We start from the raw sequence: 20,088 nt of genomic DNA, 5'->3' as shown, positions 1-20,088 counted from the left end.
AATAAATGGCGTTCTTTGCAATAAGTAAGCCACTTCCTGCTGGTGCCATCTTTACGGCTGAACACCCTCATCACAACTGCATTGCTGGTGTTCTGCTGTGGGTGGTAATCTAAGAATGCCTGTAATATGGCGGGTTCAGGGCGAGCAAAGTAATCTATGCCCTGGCTCTCACTCTCCTGGTCTTCCAACTCTCTCTCTTGCTTAATCTCTTTCTCTTGCTCCATCTCTCTCTCCTGCGCTTGCATTTCTCTCTCCTGCTCTTGCATTTCTCTCTCCTGCTCTTGCATCTCTCTCTCCTACACCATCTCTCTCTCCTGCTCTTGCATTTCTCTCTCCTGCTCTTGCATTTCTCTCTCCTGCTCCATCTCTCTCTGCTCCTCTTGCATCTCTCTCTCCTGCTCCATCTCTCTCTCCTGCCCTGCTTGTGATGATGGATCAACCTGGTGTAACATGTAAGGATTGGCACAATTTGTTGAGATTTTGGGGAGTTCCTCAATAACAAGGTGACCAAAGACTACAATAATCAGTGATAAAATTGCCTAATTACTGTTTAATAATATCAAACATAAATGAAATATAATTATTATTATCAATTTAACAATAATGTACCAAATGCAGTATGTTTATTTTTAACCTTTAATTATTAAAGGTTACAAGTAGGGTGGCCCCATACCATACCATAGTTATAACATCAAGGTCCAAAAATATTTAAAATTGTTTGGAAAAACGCAGACACTAAATAATAACATGGCGGCACACAAAAGTGCAGTAGTGGTCAGTTAACTATTTTTGTGAGCTCATCTAAAGTGAGGACCAGGGTGGGAAATTAACTTTTTTGCCGACCAGCCACAGTGGCTGGTGGATGCCCAATTTTACCAGCCACTTATATTTTTTACTAGCAACTTTTTTTTTTATGCATGGTTATTTTACAGTTTATTTTTTAATATTAGTTAAGTCTGTATGACCATAAATGATGGAGTATTTAAGTGTATTTTGCTGCTATTTGAAAAAATCCAGCAAAGCGCCAGCCAGCGTTTGCCGACGAGGGTTAACTCTATAATAAAGCTTCGATAATAAAGCAAATACAGATAGGGTTGGAGATGAAAAGTTTAACTGACACGCAATCGAGCTCCGAGCACCCACGGTAGGCTATCGGCTCCTATCCTCGCGGCTGCTAAAACTATCGCTAAACTAAAAAAATGATAGCTATCTAGCCATCACAAAACACACAACTTCAAGTTAGTAATTTAACGTTACTTACTTGCACATCCAAACGTAGTCCCGAAAAGGTCTGCCCTTTTTGCCGATCGCATGGACGTTTCTGAATAGAATTCTCATTCGGTCCAACTGCGCGGATTGCATAGAGCAGATAGCCTTTATTGCCACACTTTGGTCCTGGGGTCCCGTCTTCGCCAGCTGTATGGCAGTGCACTTGATATGAGACTTGGATGACTCGTGCTCTTTTATTGACTCTATTTTAAGGTTAGTTGTTCCTCTAACTGAACGAATTGTTTGCATTTTCGGACGACGCATAGGTTCGACAGTAAGTACAGTGCATGGACTGTTCGACGGGAAGGTAGGCTAACCATTCCCTCGTTTTCCCTTCGTCATCAATGCGCCACTTGTTTGAAAAGTACCTTCTCTTTTTATTTACTTCGCCCTCAACAGTTTGTACAGCTACTGCTGACTCTGCGGCGGGCCTCTTAACACCGGGTATATGTCGCCACATTTTTTTAATTTTCCTTTCGTCTGTACTGTATGTAGGCCTACCTCAGCTCAGCTATATGTCCGTGACGCACAGCGCTGAAAACCAGTCAAATTAGTTACTCGACAAAAGTGCATTATTGTTACTTAGCAACAGCATTCTTTGACAAAAGCTGTCCAATCAGTTACAAGGAATGTTTTAAGTAGTAACCAATAAAAATATGTTTTACAATCTACCTGCCACTGTGGCTGGTATACAAGGCAAAGTCACGCGCCACTTTGAAAAAGTACCCGCCATTGGCTGGTGGCGGGTGCTAATTTTCCACCCTGGTGAGGACTATTTATGCCTTGTAAAGCATTTACAAAGGAGATTTAAATGCTGTTAATAATTTCTCTGTTCTGTATCACTGTGTTGTGTTGTTTCATTTTTCTGTTTAGAAGATAACTGAGTCTTTAAATCTCCTTTATAAATGCTTTACAAGGCATGAGTAGTCCTCACTTTAGATGAGCTCACAAAAATAGTTAACTGACCACTACTAAATGCTTTATAACTACCTGAATTTACTCCATTTACTTACACTTTCTAAGTGATCTTATGAACCACTGACAACTCTTAAATAACTGGTTTGTAAATAATGCTATACTTCATTTAGAAATGATTAATTAATCATTAACAAAGTATGAAAATACAATTATTAAGCACATTATAGATATGCTTATAAATCAAGAAAAAAGCATTTATAGCTGTATTTACAAACTGCTTATTAATGTCTATAAATGCTTTTATAAATGATGAATTAACTGTTTGCTTACTTAATGATTAATAGCGTGCAGTTATTATAAAGTGTTACCAAAATATCTACCACTAGACCATTTAAAAGTCAGAAAAAACTTTCGGATCATCGATGGATGCATTTATTTACGGGTTGAGAGAGGCTGCACAGTTTGACCAGAGGGCAGCGGGCGCACACCAGGCTGCCGGATGGTGTTGCTAAGACTTGCAATGTATAACTATCATCAGACCTGGCCTCGAGTCATGGCCCCGACTCTCCCGATTGCCACTCCGCCCTTGCTTAGTTATAATCATTTTCGTTCCGCCTCGTCCCTCGTCTTGTCAAACGAAAACTCGAAAACGTCTCGTCATGTTTTAGTCACCTTAGAGCCAGCCAGCCATTTTTAGCTAGTCATCGTCGCGTTATCGTCATTAAAAAAAGTGTGTCAACTTACCTCAAGTTCAGTTCTGCCACTTGGACCGGCGGCCGCCTCGGGTCTCTCCTCCTCCTGCCTCCCCTTTCCCTCTTCAACCTGCTGCTGGCCTCCATCACTTGCTAATTTTACTGAAGTGGAAGCTCCACTATAGCCACCACCAAACAACTGTGATATTTTAGCACATTTGGCAGCATTTGCCTGAAGGGCAAGTTTCTTTTTTGCCCTCATTTTTTCGGCTCCTCCTTTACGTTTTTTGTTCAGCAGCAATGATATGTGATTGCTGATCCGTTGAAGGGGGAGGGTGCATCTGACCTCCTCGGCTGTAATTGGTCCAGCCCAGAGTCGATCATGACCAATTGGCCAATCCACCACCTTTAATAGTTTATACCGTTGCAAAAAAAACAAAAAACACCGGCCCACAAAAGAAGAAAAATCACCATCGGTATGCCCGATGTGCGAGTTTTATAGGCCGTTCACACAAAAAAAATAAATAAATAAATAAATTTTAAGTATGTAGGCTACCGGCCCACAAAGCACGTCGGCCCACCTGGCAAATGCCCGAAATGCCCAATGGCCAGTCCAGCCCTGCTGGTAAAATTGCTAATTTCTAAACCTTGGTCTATTTTCCTGCTAGCTAAGTTATAATAGTTCCACCATTTTATTTTATCTGATATGACAAGCAATCTTCATGTCTAATGTCATTGTAGCTTAACTTTTGTAATTCTATATATTTTAAGACAACTGTTTTCAATATGTCAAAACAACAGTGGAAGATATGCTACTTACCTTCTCATAAGACATATTTTCAAATATCTGTCATTTTCTGCCTTTCGTTATTTATTTATATCTTTATTTTTTGCTGAGGGGGGCGAGTTTTGTTGTCGTTAGTGACATTTGCTCTGATAAGATGATCACCTATAGCCATGGTTATAGTGGTACACTTCAGATCATGATTCATCCACGCGGGAGAGCAGAGCCAAAGCCCAACTCACGTAATTATAAAAACAAAGTTACTCCTCAAGTAACTTACAGTTTTATGATTTAACTCTTAGAGGGCCAAAAGTTATATAATGTAGCTTTAAACAAAGATACTTGTAATCATCCTCTAATAGTACCAGTATTTAGTGTTTTTAATGTTATTGTGTTATGAGTGACTTAGTGATCTTGCTGGGTGGGAATGTTATTTGGTGCATTTTAGAAGAGCAATTAACCGCTGTGTCAAGCTGCATGTTGGAAAAGACTTTGTGAAGAGTTGGGGAAAAAGTGTACTATGCATGTAACCACTTACAGTAAAAATATGTAAATCAGAAGAGCTACACATGCAGATTTCTGCATACTGTGTAAAAAAAAAATATTACATTCACAGTGGAATACTGTCAGTTGTGGTTGCCAGAAATTTTCTGTAAAAAATATTACTAAATAAATATGATATTTACTGTGATAAATAGTAAAATAAATCAAGAGTTGCCCTTCATCAAGATTACACCGTGTTACTCACGCAGAACACCATCAGGGTAATTCATGTGACACTATAATAATGCAATAAACATTAACTACACTACATAAAATATAGCAAAGGACACCTCAATGTAAAAAAACCTGATATTAAAAATAAGAAGAAACATAAATATTACCATTAAAATATACTAATGAAATGTGAAGGGTCCCAATTATTGTTTTTCACTGTTCTTTTATCAATAGTTTATCATAAAAAGCACATGTTTTCTCTTTTTTAATATAATATAAACTTTTACTGTTAATTATATGATTAAATTATACTTTTTTTACATTAAATTACATCTATTGTCTTGCTATATACAGTGCTGTGCAAAAGATTTAGGCACTTGTGAAAAATGTTGCACAGTGAGGATGTCTTCAAAAATAATGAAATAAATAGTTCCCTTTACAAAAAGCTTCACTATGATGCTGCGCTTTGCTAAGCGCTTTTGGGAACAGTCCTGCATTGTGACCAGCTGTGAATATGTGTGTAACACGTCAATGAACATTGACCGGAATTTATAGCCTCGGCTGGTGAGATCATTAGATGCACCTGTGGCCAGGCTATAAACAGACGAGTCACCAGCGTGTCGTCAGATCCGTTTTCTTCAGAGCATACTGTGCTGTGTGTCTCACAAGCCTGTCAGAAACTTTCTTTCCTCTGCTAGGATTTAGAATTTGTTAGGCAGTGCACAGTGAACGTTTTCTCCTTTCTCTCTTTCTATATATATATATATATAAAATAGAAAAGAAAAAGGTGGAAAAATATCGGAGAAGCAAAGCAAACGTTGCATGTTTCCCTGTCAACGTTCTATGACTGTCAGGGACACGCATCGATTTTGTTTTGTTTGTTTGGGGGAAGAGCATGCTGTTCTCGCGTTGGGGCAGGGCGAGTGTGCGCATTGCGACCTACTTTCGGGCGAAATGCTTCGCACTCGCTTCGCTTACTTCCGGGAGTCAGCGCCCACTCTTTCATCGTGGGGCTCTCGCATATATCTGGCTGAGGAGCGAGAGACGGGTCCGTCCCTATCGCTCGCTCTCTCCCCAGATCCAGCTGAGCCTTCTCGTAAGCTGGAGCGCACCTCGGCGCATCTTTGATTCACGAGGGGGGCGCTGAACCTCTGTACATTTCAAGCATTATAATAAAGCAGCTGATAAATTACTCGAGGTGGTTACTCAGGCTGTGGCCAGACTACAGCTAGACTGGCCACGCAAACAACAGACACCTCACACCCCACCCCCCCCAAACGCTCCAAACTAAAAGACAGATTTCTGTCTGGTGACCAAATTTTTTTTTATTACAATAATAATAAAAAAAAATAAAAAAAGGGAACGCTATATTAGTCCCTACCTTTCTTTGATGACCTCCATGATGAGCTTTCTCAATCATGGAGGAACCCATATACTTCCGTGTTCACGTACCCTCAACGTCTTTATACTCGACTATCGTGGGTGCTGAGACACGGGGGTAGAGACGCTTGCGGGCTATCTCTCACCGGGTTCTGCATCATCACTCAAGAAACCCGCTCTCCCCACTAAGCCATGCAGGACTACCTCATGCTAGTGGGGAGGCCTTATCAAGTTACAGGCGTACCAGGCTGACCTACTGAAAGACGGTGCAGGTGCAACGCTCGACAAAGAAGCCACTTCTGAATTTCGTCGGGCCACAGATTTATCTCTCCGGGCGACCAAGCAGACAGCCCGTGACATTGGTCGGTCTATGTCCGCTTTAGTCAGCACAGAGAGGCATTTATGGCTTAACCTTCCAGGTATCAAGAATAAGGACAGAGTTTTCACACTCAATGCTCCTGTTTTGCCTTCCGGTCTCTTCGGAGACGCCATGAATACGGTTATCTCCAGATTCCAGGAGGCGAAAAGCCATGAGGAAGGCTTCGGGCAGTTTTTTCCTTGCCCGCACTCAGGGGGGCGGGGCCGTCGGCCATCCAGTCCCGCCCGACTCTGCTAGGCAGAGCGTGGCGAGTCGTGCTCCCCCTCGTAAAGACTGGGGACAGGCTCGTCGCCCTCAGCAGCCCCCGAAGCAGGACCTCAGGGTCGTGATTTCTAAAAGAAAGAAACCCTGACGGTCTTGTACCCAGCCTTGTGGGGGTGGTTCCTCTCGGGACGGGGCATGTGTACCATCCACTTCGGCCCTCCCGATACACTCACGAAACCTCTTCACTCCCACCGACTTTGGTGTTTCGGGTGACAGAGGCTACCAACAAAGAGTTTGGGTGTACCATTGCTTCCTGCCTTTATCTAGGACGCGTCCGATTTTAAATCTTTGAGGCTTGAACCGCTCGGTCAGGGTGTTCAAGTTCAAGATGCTAACTGTCAAGACGGTCGTGTCTCAGATCCAACATTACAATTGGCTGATCACGATCGATCTCATGGACACATATTTCCATATTGGAATTCTGCTACAGCACAGGAAGTTCCTGAGGTTCACTTTCGGGGACGAAGCCTTCCAGTATCGGGTTCTTCCATTCGGCCTAGCCCTATCACCCCACACATTCACAAAATGCATGGATGCAGCACTGGCTCCTTCGCGACTCCGGGGCATCCGCATTCTGAATTACATAGACGACTGGCTGATCTTAGCGCAGCTCCAAGAACTGGCAGTTCAGCACAGGGATATTGTCTTAGCTGGTTTCTCCGGATCTGAGACTCAACGTCAAAGAGCGTTCTCTCTCCCACCCGGGGAATCACCTATCTGGGGGTTATAAGGAATTGGATCATGATGCGGGCACAGTTGTCTCCCGCTCGTATCACGTCCATTCAGAACACCCTGAGCAAACTCATGCTAGGTCAAGGTTGCACTGTTCACCAGTATCAACAAATACTAGGTCTCATGGCATCTGCGTCCATGGTGATCCCTTTGGGCCTGCTCCTTATGAGACCGTTTCAGCTGTGGCTAAAAGCCAGGGGATTTCATCCAAGGGCCAGTCCCTAGGGCTAATAAGGGTTACACGCCACATTCTTCGTTCCCTTGCTAAGTGGTTCAGACCCCGGTTTCTTACCTTGGGTTCCACTCTAGGTGCGTCTCGTCGCAGACTGCTAATGACAGACGCCTCCCTGACGGGCTGGGTAGCGGTCTTAAGTGGTCGTCCAGCTCAAGGAGATGGGAGGGTCATCAGCTCGGTTGTCACAGTAATTGTCTCGAGTTGATGGTGGTATTTCAGGCCCTGAAATTCTTCCTCCAGAGGATACCATGTCTTGGTGTGGGTGGGCAATACAGTGGTAGTCTCTTACATAAACCATCAAGGAGGTGCACGTTCACATCAGCTAAATATCTGGCACGTCGGATACTCCTTGGGGCCCAGGGAAAGCCCCTGTCACTCAGGGCAGTTTATATCCTTGGATGCCCATATTTGGTAGCAGACTTACTGTCCAGACAGAAAATACCAACGGGTGAGTGGAAACTCCACCCCTAGGTAGTGGAACAAATCTGGGTGATATTTTACAGGGTAGAAGAGGACCTCTTTGCCTCTATGAACAGCGCAATGTCTCCTCTACTTCTCCCTGAGTCACCCAGCACCCGCCTGGGTCTGCACGTGATGGCGCATACATGACCCTGAATGCGTCTTTATGGGTTTTTCCCCGGTTTCTCTGCCCCCGGGAGTCTTGGTCAGAGTTCGCCAGCAAGGGTCTTGCCTCTTACTGATAGTGCCACGCTGGCCGAACAAGGTATGGTTCTCGGAGCTAATATCTCTCCTCGTCGGCTCGCCTTGGGTGATTCCGGACAGGAGGGACCTTTTGTCTCAGGCGCAGGGGATGATATTTCATCCCCGGCCCGAATTGTGGAAACTTCATGTTTGGCCACTGAAGGGTACCAACTGAGGGAAAAAGGGCTGTCACCTGAGGTTATCGAGACCATTCTTAGTGCTTGGGCTCCCTCTACCAGAATAATCTATACCAATAAATGGGGTGCAGATCCAGTTAACTGCCAAATTGTTTCAGTTCTGGACATTCTGCAGGAAAAACTGTCAGCAGGCATATGCCCCGCTACTCTCAGGGTTTATGTGGCCACCATTTCGGCTTGCCACGCCTTGATGGACGGGGTGCCTTTGGGGAGGCATCCTCTACTCGCTCGCTTCATTCATGGAGCCATGCGACTGAGGCCTCCTGTTAGGACCAGTACTCCTTCATGGGACTTAGCAGTAGTCCTGGAGGGTCTGGTTGAGACCCCCTTTGAACCTCTAGAGTCAGCATCTGACAGACTTCTGACTCTCAATATGGTCTTTCTCATGGCGATTACCTCTCTTAAGAGGATTGGGGATCTACAGGCTCTGTCTGTTTTGCCGGTCTGTTTAGAATTTGTCCCAGGTATGGCCAAAGCTATTCTGCATCCTCATCCTGACTACCTTCCTAAGTTGCCTTTTTTGACACTACATCCTGTCACTCTGGAAGCCTTCTGCTCCCCGCCATTTTTAACGCCGGAGCAGGAAAGACTTCACAGACTCTGCCCAGTCCATGCCCTTCAGACTTATGTCCACCGCACTAGCCAGTGAAGTAAGTCAGGGCAATTATTTGTCTGCTATGGGGGCCACAACAGGGGGTGGCCGCTACCAAGCAGACTATGTCACATTGGGTGAGGGATGCTATTCCCCTGGCCTATGAGGCGCGTGGTCAAGCTTCGCCAGTAGGTGTCAGGGCTCACTCCACCAGAGGGGTCGCCTCCTCTAAAGCCTTGGCTCGAGGAGTCCCTCTGCAGCAGGTTTGTAATGCAGCAGGCTGGTCCTCTCCCCACACATTCATCAAATTTTATAGTTGGGATATTCATGCTACTCCGGGCTCTTATGTCCTTGAGTCGACAGCTCAAGCTTATGCCTGAACAAGTTTGTGATGCGGCAGGCTGGTCCTCTCTGCGCACATTCATCACTTTTTATGGCAGGCTCATGCCTGAACAAGTTTGTGATGCGGCAGGCTGGTCCTCTCTGCACACGTTCATCGAACTTTATGGGTTAGATGATTTTGCTAATCCGGACTCTTACGTCCTTGATTTGACATCTCAAGCTCACGTCTGAACAAGTTTGTGATACGGCAGGCTGGTCCTCTCCGCACACATTCGTCAAATTTTATGGTTTAGATGTTTATGCTACTCTGGGCTATTACGTCTTTGAGTCGACATCTCAAGCTCATGTCTGAGACCGCTCGCATTCTTGTGAGCACACTTCACAACCGTAGGGGTCCGGACAGCCCCAGTGCGGCGGCATGGGTATTGTGTTCCCAAAAGCGCTTAGTAAAGCGCAGCATCATAGTGAAGCTTTTTGTAAAGGGAACGTCTCGGGTTACATGTGTAACCCTTGTTCCCTGAAAAAAGCGGAACAAGATGCTGCGCTTCTTTGCCGTACTGGGACGTCCCAGGTCTACTCTTCAGAAAAAGATATCTGACGACACGCTGGTGACGCGTCTATTTATAGCCTGGCCACAGGTGCATCTAATTATCTCACCAGCCGAGGCTATAAATTCCAGTCAATGTTCATTGACGTGTTACACACATATTCACAGCTGGTCACAATGCAAGATTGTTCCCAAAAGCTCTTAGCAAAGTGCAGCATCTCGTTCCACTTTTTTCAGGGAACAAGGGTTACACATGTAACCCGAGACGTTTCACAGTACACAAGAAATACTTTTTCACAGTACTGTATATATTATACTTTTTATATCATATATACATATTCATGCATTAGATCTTGTGGCTAATTCGGATAATGCTTTTTCGCTACCAGTAAGAGTGTTGTAATCTCTTTTACGTATTTTGCAGAAAATTTTAGCTGTTTAAAGTGACTTTCAATGTGTTAAACCTTTTATCAGTCCACTGCATTCCCTGTTAATCGAACCCATGACCTTGGCATTGCTAGCACCATTTTAACTAGTTTGTTTAACACATTTTACCATGTTTAAATCTATTGTCCATAATTGCTCAGATTTTCCTGCAAAATAAATGCAGAAAATGCAAAAATAGTCAGATTATGTAGAAACTAAAAACAAAAGAGAGAGAGAAAGAGAGATAGAGAGCGAGAGAGTGAGAGAGAGAGAAGAGAGAGAGATTTAGGATAACAAGTCTAATGAATGATGACGACTTCCTTTCTGTCTTCAGATTTAAGTGGTGGTTCAGGTTGACTCACCAAACCTTCTTTATTACTGTTCCCAAAGCTTATGAAATTATTCTACAATGATAAACTGATTTACTTTAATGGATTTATGCATTTATAAATAACCTTTTACTCTGCATCATATTATAGGATGATATTGAATATCCAAATGTTAAATAGCATAGAAGAGAAAGCCTTAAAAACAAAACGATTTGGTTAAAGTCCCAATTTTTCCATTTTCACTGCAAATCCGCCACAGCTCAGTAGAGATAAACTGGAGCTTATTCCCCTCAAATTCCTTTCAGGATAATAGCCATTTTAGAGTTGAAGTGTCCATTCTGATACATTCTCCTCTCCCAAAGGAATGTCTTTCTTTCCAGCCTGCTGTCAATTAGACGGTATATGGGATTAGGGTCATAAGGTGTGGGTTATGGTCAATGTGGCCCATTCGACTGAGAACACTGCAAACTCTCGTACTGTGTCTTCACATTTTGGCCCAGAAAAGAGAGCAAAACAAGCCTTTTTGCCTTTGTAGTGTGCTGCTTAATGCTGAAGTTGTTTGTTTAAAGCGGTTTAAAGTTATTTATATATGTAAAGAGTGGTTCACGCGGATTCCCTTCACATCACCTAACTGGCTCATATTACACACAAAAATGATCTTTTGCCACCACCTGCTGGCTAACATATGTAATGTAAAAAAAATACATGTAAGATACACACATACAGTAGCTCTTAACACATCTGCGCTGCTATTACACTTTAGTTTAGAACAACACGAACACAAGTGGAGTAATAAACACAGTGAAGCGTACAAATGATGATGGTTAGAGACCATCAGTGCTTATGGAACTTCTCTTGTCCAATCAGATTTGAGGACCGGAACTAACTGTTTACTGTATACTTGGCGGCGAATAAATCAATATAAAAATTCTCTCATTATTCACTCACCCTCATGCCATCCCTTATGTGTAGGACTTTTTTTTCTGCTCAACACAAGAATATTTTAGAAGAACATCTGAGCTCTGTTGGTCCTCAAAATGCGTGTGAATCTGACACAATTTATTTATTTTTTTTTACAATAAAACAATATCAGTTTTGGGTATAATTGAATTAAAAAGTAATGAATTACTGTAATCAAAATGATTTTAAAGTCAAATGTAGTGTAATACAGTTATGTTTTAAATCAGATAATCAGATTACAGTTACTGAATTTTAAATAATTTTATTACTTTTAAGAACATTACTTGGGTTACACATATTTCTAAAATAATATTATTTATGTAGAATACATTTAAAACATGAAATATGTTACAGTGACGTGTGTCTGTTTGCATTTCTGTGACAGCAAAAGAGTCACTAAGGAGTGATTTTAAGAGAGAAACGTGAGGTGCTGAATGTATAGCCTCTTTTCCACTATCGGGCTCAATGCTTCTCTTTGCAAAACCATGCTGTTCCGTTTGATCCCGACCTGTTGCCAAGGTTGCGGTTTCTTTTTCCACTGTGGTTGAATGTACATTATAAATATGTCAGATGGCGATGAGTCACACCATCATTTTCTGAGGGGTTGTGCATGCCACTGGATACGAACACACAGAAAGGTAAAAGTTCCTAGACAAACTAAAAAGGACATCTATTGACAAAATATTATAAGATTAATATAAGGATATGTTATATGAGTTTAGATAAGATAGCTAGTGTAAACTACATCTCCAAAGAAACAGGTTCGCAGAAAAATTACACTAAAACCTTTTTTATTACATTTTATTAACCTCACCATAGAAAACTTTTCCAGCTACCTTGAAACAAATGAGTTACGTTAGCGTTGGCAAATTGACAATCTTGAGTCGCCATGTGCTAATGTCATCTGTTGCAATAAACTCTTAAAACATCGAAACGTAAGTATTTAAAGCCAATATTTCCAGTTTAAAAAGTTTAACAAACCCCCAGGTGTATCAGATTCTATCCATTTTCCTGATCATTTCATGAGACATTTACTTGATACATTGTCTCTCCGGGTGCTTAAGAGAGCAATAAACCTGTTATTTATAGGTGCACAACCCTTTGTCGGACAAATTGTTAATTTCACCATGTCCTGACATCACGAGTGACTTTAAAGTGTGGCACAAAGCCCTGGTGTGCAGTCAGTTTAGTCCTCCTGCCAAAGTGTTTATGATACTAAAATCCCATATGGAGTGGGAAAACCAGTAGACTAGTGACCGGGACGGTAGAGGACACGGTTACCGGACCGTAGCGCTGTCACACAGAGATTCAATCATGACTGTCATTATTACCATTTAGTCCTTCACCAGATGCCCTTTTAACAGGCAAAGGGTGCTGTCATCAAACACATGACCAAACTTGACTGTAGCACTGCAGAACGTTTGCACTGGCAGCACAGATCACACTGTCCACTTTCCCGTGTAAGCATCACCTTTAATTCCCCCTCACGTCATCTAATCCGATGCATTGACAATGTTTACTTTAGGAAATGGCATTTGCAACTTTATTTCGTTTGATGAGTTTCTGGTTATTGGCATGACCTTTTCTGCATTTGCTGTGGGTCCAATGAGCCTCAGAGACTCAGACATCCTCTCTTGCTTATTTTGATGTTCAATAAACCCTCGCTCTTTATTGACAATGTAATTTTGTACTAATAAAGGAATGCGGGATAAAAGTATTTAACTCCACTGAGAATATTTGTAAATTTAAAAAAGTGAGAAGCCAAAATTGATGAGATTGGAAGTCATGTTTATGCCAAGTTTTGATTTAAACCCCAAATGGTATAAAGTTATATTCTATTTGTGTTTTGACAAATATTTTGGTCCCTTGTCAAACTAGGTTTCAACAACAGTTTGAAGAAGGTATGGGATTAATCATGTGTGTCACCCAGTATAGTTGGCTCTTTGTGGAAGTCCCATAGATCTGCAATGTAAAACAAAGAGATAGAGAAAATATGTAGCCCAAACAGGGAATTTGAGTGAGCCTTTCTCATGTGCATAAACTATTTTACCTCTCTCTTTCACTAAAGAAATGGTTCACCAAATTATGTCATTATTTACAAATGTTTTCAGTGAAACACAAACAGAGATTTTAATGAAAAACCTCAATACAGCTTTTTTCCATACAAAACTTCAAAGTGACCATGGCTTTCAAGCTACGAAAGGACCATACTGTATGTAGTTCACACAACCAATCCACTATATTCCAAGTCCTTTGAAGTCATACGATAACTATCTTTAAGGAACAGATCGAAATTGATTTGGAAAATAGTGCACTAATGAGCTCAATATGTAGAAGTCAAATGGACTTCTTTTATATGCTTTTGTGGTGCTTTTCATTTATTTTTTGGAGCATGAAAGCCATTATGAATATAAACTGTCAATGTATGGAAAAAAGGAGTGTTTATATTCTTCAAAATTACTGTTTTTGTGAAGAAAAAAAAAGAAACAAAAAGAGTGACAGCATAAGGGTTCAAAATGAGGGTGAAAAATGACAGAAGATTCCTTTTTGAGTGGTCCTTGGTCCTTTAACTCTCTTTTCATTCTCTTCTTGTGACTCAAGGAAACGATCGCAGAAATGCTGTTTAGATCCCCTTTGGCTGCATCTCCCTCCCTTCAGACATCATTCTATAGGCATCTTTCACTGTCTCTGTGATAAGGAAATGCTTTACCTATTCTGGTCATGTCGTATATACTCACATCTCCCTGACAAATGCTAGGACGGTAGGAGTTAGAACTAGAAGGGGGATGATAAACAGTTTTGTTTGTGCATCTGTGAGTGAGTAAGGCAAGAGAGCATTTTATTTCTTTGATTAAACTCATAAGACGTGGTGTGATTGAATCAGGTGCTGTAGTTTGGAACGCAATTTTTCAAAACTAATATGTTTTCAATCTAGTGCAATCTTATGTTTAAAAGACTATACAAAACTATACACATTTTGTATTCAAAGCAACTGCATTGTAACATCAAAGATGTTTTTAAACATTTTACTTCAAGCAGTTATTCTTTTATTCATTTTGTGTATTTGTATTCTGCAATCACCATTTCACTGCAAAAATGAGTGCAAATCTAAAAATAATCAAGGTTCATGTTCTGTTCTCTTACTGTAGAGGTTCAACTCTAGAAAATGTAAGATTTTTTTGTTTGATTGTTTATATGTTTATTTGTTTGTTTCTTTGTTTTTGCTTCAAGAGAAATGATGCCTCTTGTGGGGTTCTAAAGAAATACAATAAAAAGGAGAAAATGCCTTTTCTTTCATATAAAATTATTAATTGTTTTGGCAGAAATCATTCCTTGAAATGAAGGCTTTTCAAGAAGGTTTATGGTGCTTTCTAAGATACCTTCTTTTGGACAAATTCTTGAGTAAGATTTATGAAATGAAAAAGGGGGACATTTCAAGTTCAGTGGTCAATAGGTCATTGAAATTTCATGTTACGTATTAAAAAGGGTACAACTTTGATTCGTACCCTTTTTATGCACTGTAAGAAATTATTTTGGTTTAACTTAAGACAGTAAGCATCCTTGTTGCCTTAAAATTTTGTGATCATTTTAAATAAAATTGTATAATAAAATAAAATAAATAATAATTTGAATAAACAGTTATAGTAAATAATAGTTAGTGGAATTATTTTATTTTGTTTTATTTTACATTATATCAGTGCATTGTCATTGTTCCATTAGTTTACTCAATAAAAACACAAATTATTATGTTATCTGCACACATTAGTAAATCTGATTTGGCAAAAAAAAAATAAAGTTAACAAATCAATGGAAATAATTGTTACGGTGTGGTGTATCATGCTCTATTGAATGCTGTAGCCTTTGTCTCAATGAAATTCAAACACAGAGATAAAGTTGATAATTTTAGTGCTCTAATAATAATAATTATTATTATATTATTTTGCATAACTGTTTGTGTATCTCATATGGACCTGTTTTTCTTAATTATTTCTTAAAATTCCTTTTATTTTGATCAAGTCTTATGCATTATGGTGCTCCTTTTCAGTTACTTGATTCCCTGCAAGGCGCAATGCAATCTATGCTGTGATGTACTGACTAACTGTACATTTCTTAACAAAAGTTTTATTAAACATTTGTATTAAATTTCTGTAATTTTAACAGTAAAAGACTGAAATAAATGCTACAGAAATAAAACAGGAATATAAGTAAATATAAAGTTTGATACAGTGACTAGTTTTAAATGAATAAAAACTATAATTTCTATATATTAAATATTGTAAAATACACAGTACATTTTTTTTTTTTTTTAAAGACAATACAATAGTTTCTACAATAAAATTTAGTAAAAACAATTTTTTAGATGTAAAAAGTATGATTTTCCTGTATAATTAATGATAACATTTTATATTTTGTTTAACAAGTGAGTACGTGTACTTTTTACAGTAAATTGTTGTTCAAATTACAGTAAAACATTTGTATTGGGCATTCCAACAATTCACTGCATAACCCATCATATTTCATTTTCTGGGAATAGTTACGTTTCTTCTTTTGTTTTAATATCAGTTACGTACATTGCAGTGTTCTGTGTTATATATTTGATGTTTATTTGTTTAGTCAGTGTGTGATATTACTCGTGCGCGAGGGAGGGAGAGGGGTTGGTGGGCCAATAGCGCTGATATACACTGATTAAAGATACAATTATTGATTTTATTTGTTCATCTGTAGGAATTAATTTGACTACTTTTAACCAGGATGTTATAGTTTGTGCGGTCTGTGCGTGAGTTCCAGCATTATGAAGGCCAAACTTTCAATACAATCCCATGATGAATTCAGAACCTGTTATACAATGCAGAACAATATAACTTCATTTCATAAATTGCTAGTATGTGCCTTACCTTGAATTTATGACAACGATGATAATTCTCTTCGATTGCCTGGTCCAGTTCTTAATGGCAAAACTGGCCTGACCACAGCAACCTAAAAACACTAGGTTTATGATACGATCAATCAATTTTATTGACTGACAGCTCTGGTTAAAATCATTTCTTCTATCCCACCTTAATATGCAGAGACAACTAAAAGTAAGCCATTCATAGCTGTAAATGCTATCTTTCTGTGGCGCTATGAAAATTGTTTGTTTTGAGCGACCTGCTTAGACCTACACCCATGGATCGCAGCACATATCAAAACAACACATATCGCATACAGAGCCATATCACACATTATGTAGACTAAGAAAACATAAAACCATACTTAAAAAAAAATCTAAGACTCACATTTGCTCCCTGAATGATAATAATGCATGTTTACAGTGTGGAAACCATTCACGGCAAAGGCAGGTTACAATTACTTGAGCAACAATAACTATTTAGGTTATTTTTGTTTGTGTGTGTGTTTGTATTTATCACTTTGTGGGGACCAAATGTCCCCATAAGGATAGTAAAACCCGAGATTTTTGACCTTGTGGGGACATTTTGTCGGTCCCCATGAGGAAATCAGCTTATAAATCATACTAAATTGAGTTTTTTTAAAACGTAAAAATGCAGAAAGTTTTCTGTGAGGGTTAGGTTTAGGGGTAAGGTTAGGGTTAGGGGATAGAATATATAGTTTGTACAGTATAAAAATATTTATGTCTATGGAAAAACACCATAAAACATGGAAACCCAACATGAGTGTGTGTGTGTGTGTGTGTGTGTGTGTGTGTGTGTGTGTGTGTGTGTGTGTGTGTGTAAAAGTTAATTATCGATAACATTTCACAAGTGTCAATATACTATTTTTTCTTCTGACTTCAGCGCATTAATCCTTTGTCGATAACTTTGTCAAAAACTAGTTTGGAAACACTTTTTGATGACAAAAAAGGCATTAACGCAAAAGTTTAGTTTCACATGACAGAATTTACATCACATCTGTCCTCACAATAAACAGCATAGTGGAGAGGAGCACTTGAACTGATGAGGAGACTTGAGTTATCCTCAATTTCATTAAAGTTAAACTTATTGGTTGAATAGCTTCCTGCAGCATTCACTTAAATATTGCATTTTGGCTGTGCTGGACATAGAGAGAGCGGGGTTGGATGGGAGCACCTGAGGGGGAGAAACAGTGCAGCCTCTGACATTTTGGCAACCTCCTTAAAACTGAGTTTTGAACTTGTGAGATTAAAGGGATAGTTCACCCAAAAATGAAAATACTCTCATCATTTACTCACCCTCATGCCATCCCAAATGTATATGTCTTATTTTCTTCAGAAGAACATATTTGAAGAAAAATAGAAAATACCTTGTGAACAAGCATACCGCTGCCTAACAGAGGCAATTATTTATTGTTAAAAAGTGCATAAATATTGATTTTTTTTTTACATCAAAATTAATCAGGATGCTTTATTAGATATTAATTTAACCACAGGAGTAGTATGGATGACTTTAATGTTGATTGTCTGTGCTTTTGGAGCATCAACAATGGTGTTATCTTCCAGTTCCATTATAAGGACCTACTGAGCTAAGATATTTATATATATATATATATATATATATATATATATATATATATTTTCAAATGGGTTTTGCTGAAGAAAGGAAATCACATGCATCTGGGATGGCATGAGTGTGGGTAAATAATGCACACTGGTGATTGGATAATTTTTATCAGCGCAGGCTCAGTTAAAGATATTTTTGTGATGGTTTAAAAATGTATATCTATATTTATACATTGCCTATAACCAACAATTAATGCAATTAAGTAACCTGGGCAAGGGTCCGAGTGGCCCCACTGCTTCGGCGATAAATGTCCACAGCAACAACGTTACTCAATCAATGGCGTAAGTTGGGGGCGGGACTATCTCTTTGTTTGATCAGTTCCGTTTGGTGGCGCTATTGGTACAGAAATTACATACTTCAGCTTTAACTTCTGCCAAATCTCCTGTTCCCTGGGAGATAGAAAGTTATATGTGTTTGTAATGGCTTGAGATGACATGAGTACAGTACATTTTGCCTCCCTCTCACTTTTGATGTTGCGGGTGTTTTGAAGGAGGTTAGGTGTCAGATCTTATAGAAATCTCCGCCTTACATTGGTGCCCCTGAAGGTGCAATAACTATTTATTACAATCAAACTCCCTTCCCAATACCTCCATCACTTAAATATGTTAATGTTTATTGATATCACCCAGGTCTATCCTGTGATCTGAACACATTCAGCAAAGTTGGACAATAAATGTTTCCTATCCATTTCATTAAAAAGATGATTTGAGGAAAAATGTGACAGAATGGTTGGCTTCAGAGCTTTAAGGTCTTTATTAAAATTACTTCTTTAAATTATTTTTAATAAAAATAAATAAATAGAACTTTTGATGTAGTTAAACTTACACATAAATTAGATTAGAAAAATACTTTTTGTATTATTATTTGAGTCAAAGAAATAGGCCAGGGAGTGATATGGGACACATGAAATCAGCTATGTAGGAAATTGTACAACAGTCCATTATACAGTTTAACAGTCAATAAACAAACAAAAAAATGACTTTAGAATATTGCGATTGCCATTAAGAATCAAGTATTAAGAGAGCCATGTAATAATAACATATTTTAGCCTGCTACTAGCATACTTTTGCATTACTAAGCCAATTATGTGACTATAAAATTAACTCCAATATGTATAATTGGAAGATAGGATGTATAGTTTTTTAAGTAGCGTGCTGACTCTCGTTTTCTCTCTCTCGCTGTCTTTCTGGAGGACAGAGAGCTGGTGTAAAAGGATAGGTGTGGATGTGCATGTGGATGATGTGACAGTGGTTCAGTGATGCGAGAGAGGGAGAGTTATACTGTTGGCTCAAAGGCAATGCCAGCTGATGCAACAGAAGGCAAATGTCTTTGATTGGTGCAAGGTGTTTTATGAGCAGAAATGGCTCTTTTTAATTGCTTGTCAAGTTGTCCATGCAAGCATGTCTGTCTTTGAGGCTTCTGGAGCTTCAGGCCTGAATGAATTGTGTTGCTGGATGCAGGGGTGTATTACAGTACTGCAGGGCCCTTGCCAGTCATCTGACCATGGGGGTTAGGGGGTTGACATCTTGGTGGGTTGTTGACGGAAATGTAAGCGCAGTATAGTTCTAGCGCGAAGACTAGCAGCTGCACATCATCGCACCATTAGTTGGGAAATTCCCAGCCAATCACATGTAAGCCGTTGCTTTATAAGTCTGCTCACAATCTGTGCTAACACGGCAACCTCCACCACCCCACCACCACCAGTTGAGTCCTGTCCTGCATGGGGGCAGGCTCCTCGCCCCTGACTTCTATCTTCGGCAGAATATGACGTGTCCGAGTACAACTTCTTCGGACCGTCAGACGGGGCCAAAGCCAAAGAGAGACATTACTTTTCTGTTTTATATTCATCAAATAAATGTCATCGTAAATCTCAATCAAGCCTACAAGTCTTCCTGATTGAACAATATGTATCTATGACGATGCGCTACTTCGACAGCTTTCTTTGTTGAGCACCATCTTCATGTTTATACCACAGTCTCTCATTGAACACGTTTACACATGCTTCTCCCGTGAGTGCTGCCTAGAGAGAAATGGGTGGCATATACCGTGAATAGTGCCCCCTGGGAGTTGTGGGCCCCTCAGCATCCCCA

At 39.9% G+C, this 20,088-nt stretch overlaps 1 protein-coding gene across 1 annotated transcript in view; it reads left to right on the top strand.

The window, feature by feature from the left end:
• Window positions 1-20,088, top strand: part of LOC127654777 (receptor tyrosine-protein kinase erbB-4-like) — a 514,812-nt gene that overhangs the window by 214,745 nt on the left and 279,979 nt on the right. The gene's annotated exons all lie outside the window — the stretch shown is intronic.

This window comes from Xyrauchen texanus, chromosome 14 (assembly GCF_025860055.1).
Source record: "Xyrauchen texanus isolate HMW12.3.18 chromosome 14, RBS_HiC_50CHRs, whole genome shotgun sequence".
NCBI lineage: Eukaryota > Metazoa > Chordata > Actinopteri > Cypriniformes > Catostomidae > Xyrauchen > Xyrauchen texanus.
Note: the sequence above shows the minus strand (reverse complement) of the source record. Positions and strands in the feature narration are given on the sequence as shown.